The sequence below is a fragment of the Passer montanus genome, unplaced genomic scaffold, assembly GCF_014805655.1.
Source record: "Passer montanus isolate IOZ18808 unplaced genomic scaffold, ASM1480565v1 scaffold55, whole genome shotgun sequence".
NCBI lineage: Eukaryota > Metazoa > Chordata > Aves > Passeriformes > Passeridae > Passer > Passer montanus.
The window spans coordinates 3,494,242-3,502,499 of record NW_024370485.1 but is presented as its reverse complement, the minus strand read 5'-3'; positions in this window follow the sequence as shown (position 1 = coordinate 3,502,499).

The following is an 8,258-nucleotide window of genomic DNA, read 5'->3' as shown; positions in this document are numbered from 1 at the left end:
AATATTGTGCACTTCATTTTCTAAGGATCCCCATGGACAGGACAGGGAAAGTTGCAATGCTGTCTAAGTGGAGGGAAGGAACCTGGGAGGTGTGTGGGCTCTGCCAGGCAAGAGGGACTTGCACCTCCTTGGCAAGTGGAAGAATGTCTCCTTTGTGTGCCTGCAGGTGATATTTTTCCTTCTCTAGTCTGTACATGGATATCTTGTGCTCCCCCAAGATCTTGCAGGGTCTCAGTGGACTGTTTGCTTGTTCTGCCATTTTGCCATCTGGCCAGCCTAACACGACTGTCCCTGGCAGAGGCTGAAATTTTGATGTTCTGTCTAAATTTGGAAGTGACATTTTCCTCAGGTTTTGTAATTAGAACTGATGAATTGTTATAGTGCAATCTGTTTTACTTTCTCTTCACGGAGCTTGACCTGAATTTTAGCACTGACAAAGATGGTGTGTTGACAGGACAGGCTGCAGGGGAAATATCTCCAGTCTGCTCTGCAGATGTGTCTTGCTCCTGCCCAGAGTCTTATCCTGCTATTAAGACTTTATTACCTATTGCTCTCACTCCTCTGTCAGCAAAGACTTTATTCTCCTCTTGGGACTACATTTGTTATGGCTCTGAGGACATATCGTCATGCCCTCCTGCCATTCCTATTCAGGACCTAAAGAGAAATTAATACAAATCATCCCAGCTCATCCTGAAATAATACTTAAGGTCTTGTCAGGCAAGAGGATTCAGGAACAGTTCACTCCCTTCATTTTGTGGGATAAGTACAGTTTGGGGTATTTGGCAGAGAAAATCACAAATTGTTTTAATCTTCCCCACTATAAACTTAAAAATTGCATGTATGGGTGCTGCAAAGACTGAAGTTTAAAGAAGACAGGAAAACTCTCAGCTTGTCTTGTGCTTTCTAGAATAAGTCACCTGGAAAACAGGTTTTAGCAACCAGCCTTTAACTGATTTTAATTTACTGGCTTTCCTTATAGATATTGGATGCTCTCTAAAGTTTCCTGAAGAGGGGAAGTGGAGAAGAAGGTGCTGTTCTCTTCACCCTGGTATCCAGTGCTAGGCCAGGGAAGGTTTAGACTGGACATTAGGAAGCATTTATTCACTGAGAGGGTGGATCAAACACTGGAACAGTCTTCCTAGAGAAGTGGTTGAAGTATTTAAGAGGCATTTGGATAATTCCCTAAATAAAATTATTTAATTTGGTCAGCTCTGTGTTGGTTAGGCAGTTGGTCTGGATGATCACTGCAGGTCTTTTCCAAACAAAACAGTCTATTCTATTCTATTCTATTCTATTCTATTCTATTCTATTCTATTCTATTCTATTCCTATAATTCTTTCCCACCAGAAAAAGCTGCAGAAATCCTTTTATACAAAAAATCAAGGTTGCTCTTGCCTTATAAATCACAGGCTTTAATGTCTGAAGTAACTGCAGGAGAATCCTTGCATGCAAATCAGATGGGTAACACTACCACTTCTCATTCTGTGGCATCTTTTCATCATGGGAATGTCTTGAAGATGGAAGATGAAGATGTAAGACAATTTTCACTTTCCCACCTGGGCTGTTGCAGCCCTGGTGTGCTTATCCCACAGGACATGCTGCCCTCCCCTGCTTGGCTTTGAGAGGCAGAAATAGTTCAAGCAATGATCTCCTAATGCTGGCTCTGTCAGCCTGAACATTGAATTAATTAGTGGTAACTAAAGCACTGTTTCACAACACTGTTTGCAAAGTTTATCCTGTGAAAGGTGGTTAAAATCCATGTAGGGTGTCAGAGCCAGTCGGGAACTTTATGACATGGTAATCCTTTTTCCTGGTGGAAACCACAGCAATTTTAGAGAAAAGTAAGGCTGGCAAATCCATACACACTGAAATCTGTGACCATCCCAGGCAGATAAAAACCCTCTTACACATGCAGTGTAGAATTTCTTTATTCCCACATAAATTATCTATGCAGTAACTGTTTTCCAGGATACCTCACAGAGTGGACTGCTGAATTTGAGAAAAAAATATCTACGAAAAAAGTGGGCTTAGCAACATAATATGATAGTTAACTATGCATCCTGTTAATCAGGACAGACAGCACCCTTAGGAAAAACATACATATTACAACTTTCCCTAAATGGTTTTTTGCATCTATGAGACCAGGAAACTGGGTCAGCTTAAAAAACATGCATTTGCTCTGCACACACAGAGCTCTGCACTACCGGGCTGGGGTTGTTTGGATTCACTTTTCATTAACATAAAATAAATTTTAAAAATTCTTCATGATCCTGAAACATGCTGTTCCGATAGTCTTTAAAAGGTCATTTTGCCATGTTCAAGATTACTGCTTTATTTAAAAATGAATTTATTACAGTGGAAAAGTAATTGAAAGTTCAACAGCAAGACAAAACATTTATTATGATCAAAATGAAATGTTTTTATTGAGCTGAGACTAATAGACTGAAAAAAAACCTGCTAACCCAAAACAAAAATTACATCCCTTTTTGAATCCATCAGAGTTTGACTTTTTGTTCTGGTTTAGTGGGGGATCTTACAATCTCAAAATCTTCCCAGCGTGGGAAGGCTGCTTCTCATGAAACTACCCAGGCTGTGAATTGCTTCTAGACCAGGCTTCTCAGGAATGAGACAACACATGCCAGCCCCACCCCATTACTGTAACATGAACATTTCCCTCACAGCCAACACACTGATGGTCAGCTAACCCAGCTAAATGCTGACTTCTGCCTAAGTACTCACTTGGTCTGTCTGTGCTTTTTTTTTTTTTCATACAAACGCACTGAAAAAGGCACATGTGGTTAAGAACACAGAACAAAAAATAACTTAGTCTCACACTCCCAATCTGTGCATTGAATGGTCAGTTTGGGACTGGAGGATGTATGTACTGTACTCCAGGAATGTAACTTTTACATAATTAATCTACACTACTTCTTGATGCTTTTCCTCTTGAAAATATAGGAAGAGAAGTGCATCCTGAGGGGTATTAGGTACATCTGAGGAGTATTAGGTACATTTCAGACATTTGCCTAAGGATACCTGTAACTGCCCATTGGCAGTGCCAGTCTCCTGCTTGTTGGCAAATAAGACAGTTTGCCATGCCAGTGTTTCAAAGTGTGCCTTCTGCTGGCATTTCCTTAATGGATTATGCAGTGAAAGCCTGTCCTTTAGCTGCAGGTACCACTGCAGGACAGCAGCAGCTCAGCATAGCACCAGTGATCCTAGCAGCATTCAATGCCTTCTCCTTCTCTTCATCACCTGGATGATGAAGAACCATTCCAGGCCACCAGAAGTTCATTTCCATGTATCACCACAGACATATATTCACTACCAAGCTACAACCAATTTGAAATAATGAGCTACAGGTCATGGACTTTATGTTTTACTCTGTTATTGATTCCTTGGGCTTTTCCCTCCCCTTTTTTCCCTGGAGAATTGGTTTCATTTCTGTACATATGGATTCTGTAGCCTTCTTAAGTAGGTGGGAACAGAATTGTTGCTCTCCCCCATATTTGCTAGGACAGAACTCATTAAGCATATTCCTTCTTTATTTTTAGCTTTCCATCAGGCAAACAGCAAAAAAATCAAAGCTTGTTTATAGCCGTGCTGGACAGTTCTCCATGTCAATTGCTGCTTCATGGCCGGAATTGTTATGAAAAGGACAAACTTTGATCTCTCCAGCCCTTCCCACATATAACAGTTCCTGCTCCATCCAAAGCAAATTGCTCCCTATCATAGATTAACTAAAGATTTTTGATGGAAAAACCTCTACAAGAGGCTCAGGGGGGCTGGCAGTGGAGAAGAAGCATTATGAAACACAAGAACGGATTAAACTGAGGGTGAAGTTGTTAAAAAACACCTCTAAATTATGTAATCAGTGACCTGGGCTCAAACTGTTTATGTCCTTCCTCTCTTGCAAACCTGCTGCTACTGATATGGATTTTGGCTAGGGAGAAATATTTTTCTGAATCCATTTCACCTTGATAGATTATGATGCTATTTTAAATGTCAATTGATAATAACTGTGCCATAAAAAAGATCATAAATGTTATCTGTTTAAACCTACAGTGTCCCTTTTATTAATATTTCTAATTTACGAGAATTGTGAGGAATCTACAGAGACCACAGGGCTGATAAATCTGGGGTGAAAGGGGCTCCAGAAGCAGGCTGTGTGAGCTTTACGCTAGATCACCTCCAGCTGTTGAACTTTGAGGCGATCAGAGCAGCTCAGATGTCACTGGGGAGATTGGTAGAGTGCAGTAAGGCATAAAGGATGGAAGACAACCTGCAAGGACATGAGGCCCCAGAGGTGGGGTGGGCAATTTGCAGCTGCAGGTGCACCGGTGTGTCTCTGGCTGCCTGAGCTCGCTGGCTTCCTCTGAGCAGCTGGCTGAGCACAGGCCCTGGGAGATGAGCTGCTGCGAGCTGCAGCATCCGCGCCGTGCATAAACACCAGACAGCTCTGGCTATGAGTGACATTTGTGAGCAGAGATTCAAGGAGGTGCTTCCGAGGCATTGGGAGGAATATCATCCCATTATTGCCTTTATCCAGTGGAAGAGACCAGTAGGTCAGGAATGATCCTGTTTCGTGACTGACAGGGTAAACACAATTCTTCTTCCTCCTTGAGATAGCCAGCATAGGACAAAAAATTCCAAAGTATTGATCCCAAGTTGATTTTAAGTCTATGCATCCAGAATTTTTCACTTTCTGAAATTCTTTAGTTTATAAACCTCAGGGGCTGTGTGGACCTCTAGATTTGCCTGGCACTGAGAGGATGAGCTGAGAAAATCAACACGGCACAATTTTGTTCTAGACAGCCGCCTTCTGCTGTAAAGGGTTTCCTTCAGAGCTCAGCAATCCCAGAGGAAGATGTGTTTCCTGCCTCAAGGAATTTATAGACTAAATTAGATGGGTAGCACAATAATTGTAACAAATGAGAGTCATCTGCATTTCCAGGTCAAGCATAAATATAAAAATATCCCCAAACTACCCTGGAAAAGGCAGCATATTAGAACTTGGCAGAAAAATAACTTCTTCATTCTCCGGTAATTTAAAAGTAAATAATTTCTTGTTTTGAACTTAAATAATTTGTTACATTTCAGCAACTCAGTCATTTGAGAAAGGGGGTCAACTGAACTATTTTAATTTGCAAAATGTTCATTTGCATTTCAAGGGTCTATTTTTTGCCACTCATCTTTATTTTAACATAATACAGAGCAAGGAAATTCTGGGCGAGCAGTCATTCCAAAGACAGTATTTAATCTTTTTTTTAAATTAATGAATTTTTATTTATCACTATTTTTCCACTTTTGTATTAAAAATAGTAAAATGTTCAAGTCTTTTGGTACTACTTAAACATTTTGATACCAAACCTGCCTTTTTATTTTCTGAAGAAACTTTTGTACGCAAAACATGGGATTTATGCATCATTACACTGCTGCTTTCTAATCCCCTTTCAAGAGTTGTCACTTATTTATCCTATTTCCTACTTTAGTGCTTGTTTTGTTTTCAAATACAGAAGAACAAAAATATATTTCTCAGCTGACATTGCCTTCAGTTTCAATAAAAAAGTACAATACAATCAGACAGAACAAAAATAAAGCCTTCACAAGGACACTTTCAAGTTGTAAATTTGCATGTGAGCATCTAATTTAAGCACACACAGAAAATCAACTTGTCACTGCAAGCAGCAGGGAGGTTTAAAGTTGCAGACTGAGACAGACTAGTTATACAAACATGCACAATTTGATTTTGTGACATGGGACTACAGAATCATCTCAGCAGGTGCCTGCACAGAGTGAGCTGGTGGCAGTGGAGACAGGCAGTGCAGGCACTCTGAGTATGGAGTAATGCTGAATTTACTCGTGACTATAGAATAAAAGTATTTACTCTATTCTGAGATGCAAACTTAGAGTCTACCTGTCTCAACTGTCTTTACTTCAGAAATTTTTTAAGATGAATGCACATGAAGGCTACGTTTCTCCCTTTCAAAACTGTGTGTGTTTAACACAGCAAAAATGGAGCTGGGGCAGGGAAGAGGGAGATAGAAGGTATATTTTTTGCCCTGAGAGTGTCTAGGCTAATTGACTTGCCTACTTTACCCAAAGATATGGGTCCTCTCGTGAGGAGTACTGGGATATATCAGACTTCCCTGTGAAATCCTCCTCTTCCTCCTCCTGCCCCTGCAGCAAGATATTAACTCCTTGAACACCTAGGTTTTAATAACAAACCAAAGCTAAAGTTTTCCATTGCAAAGGAAAATGTGGCCTTGCTTCATTTAATAATTGAAGCAGACAAATCCATAGGCTTCACTCCTGCAACTACATAGATCCTTTAGAAAAATGGACAGCAGGGAAGGCTTAAAACACAGACGTCCCTAGATCTGATTTTCCTGTGCCTGAAACTTACAGATAAACACAGTAAACAGTAAACATCAGAGAGTTCAGACAATGTAATATATACTAAGTTAATACAGTGAACGCTGGCTCAAGGACTCTCAACTTGAGGCATCTGGGAAGATTTGAAGCCATTTCTGCATAGGAAGCCAGAAAGCAAGAAAAGTGGCTCCCTTTTTAGTGCCTCAGGCAAACAGAGTAGGGAAAATACGGTGTCTGTAAAAGAATGTGCTAGGTTTCTCCTTGTGCTTTTTCATGGGTTTTGAATCAGGAATCACAAGAGGACAAGGGAAACCCTCTTATTAAATATGGAGTTTTAATCCAAGATATGGATTCAGAGCACCTTTCTTTCCTTTCTCTCTTCATACAGACAGCATGCTCACCTGTTCTCAGCCCACAAATTACCAACTCTCTCATTCTGCCTAAGAAAGAAGGGGGACACATCCCTCTTTGTGTGCCCAGCTGGGATTACAGACTCTGGCAGCAAAGCTGGAGAGGACAAAGCTTGGCTAGAGAGACATTCCTCCAGTGCAGGGATTGAAACGGGAAGATGTTCCCTGCTTAAGGGAGAAAGTGGCTCCCTTTTTAGTGCCTCAGGCAAACAGAGTAGGGAAAATACGGTGTCTGTAAAAGAATGTGCTAGGTTTCTCCTTGTGCTTTTTCATGGGTTTTGAATCAGGAGTCACAAAGGGAAAAGGGAAACCCTCTTATTAAATATGCAGTTTTAATCCAAGATCTGGACTCAGAGCACCTTTCTTTCCTTTCTCTCTTCATACAGACAGCATGCTCACCTGTTCTCAGCCCATAAATTACCAACTCTCTCATTCTGCCTAAGAAAGAAGGGGGACACATCCCTCTTTGTGTGCCCAGCTGGGATTACAGACTCTGGCAGCAAAGCTGGAGAGGACAAAGCTTGGCTAGAGAGACATTCCTCCAGTGCAGGGATTGAAACGGGAAGATGTTCCCTGCTTAAGGGAGGAGGCCACAAGAACTGTTTCACCCACACAACAGCTGCCACCTCATCATACAACCAGGAAGGCACAAGATCCTCCTTTATAGAAACAGCAGAGGGATGAGAAGGGAACAAACGAAAACACTTCCCACTCTCCGCCACATGTGTTGTCAGTGTAAAAGACGCTCACTGGTCTATCCTGTTGCCCGGGGAGAAGTTTGATTCATAAAATCAGATAATTAAATGTTCTTCATCACAACTGGCTGCATCATTTTGAACCTCTTCCATTGTTCTTTTCCTCGTCAGCCCCCACCGTTTTTCCAGTATCTAGAATCTGGAAAAAGCCGAAAGCCTTTCATCTTATCAGGTGTGGTTTATTGCCCCCTGGTTACACAGTAATTTTGGTCTCCACTCCATGAAAAGGTCATATGATGGGATATCAGCTCAAGAATTGTCAGTTCGCTGGACAAATAAGGCAGGGACTGCCAATACAATTATAAGAGCCTGATAAGGAAGGCACGGAGAAGAACCAGCAGGAAAGGGAGAAACGACCATAGCAATTTTAAAGGTGAGGGGCAATCCCAGAAGAAGGCAAGAAATGCCCCTGGGGGGAGGGAGAGAGAAGGAACAGGAGTGTATCTAACCACATTCTTCCCAAAATAAAAATTAACAAGAAGATAGAAGTGGCTCAGGAGAGGAATCACAGGTATTCACCCTCATTAACCGGGAAATCTCCCGCTGTGCTGGATGCCTAATTGGGAGGCTTAAGCAACTGGTAGGATGATTATCAAGCTAGCTTGCCTCATAGCTCAGGATGAAAAGAAAATAATGTTTTCTCTTTACAAGTATAGGTGGGGGTTAGAAGGCACTAATTCCTATTCCTACACGTGTTGCAAGGGCCATCTCTTTTTCT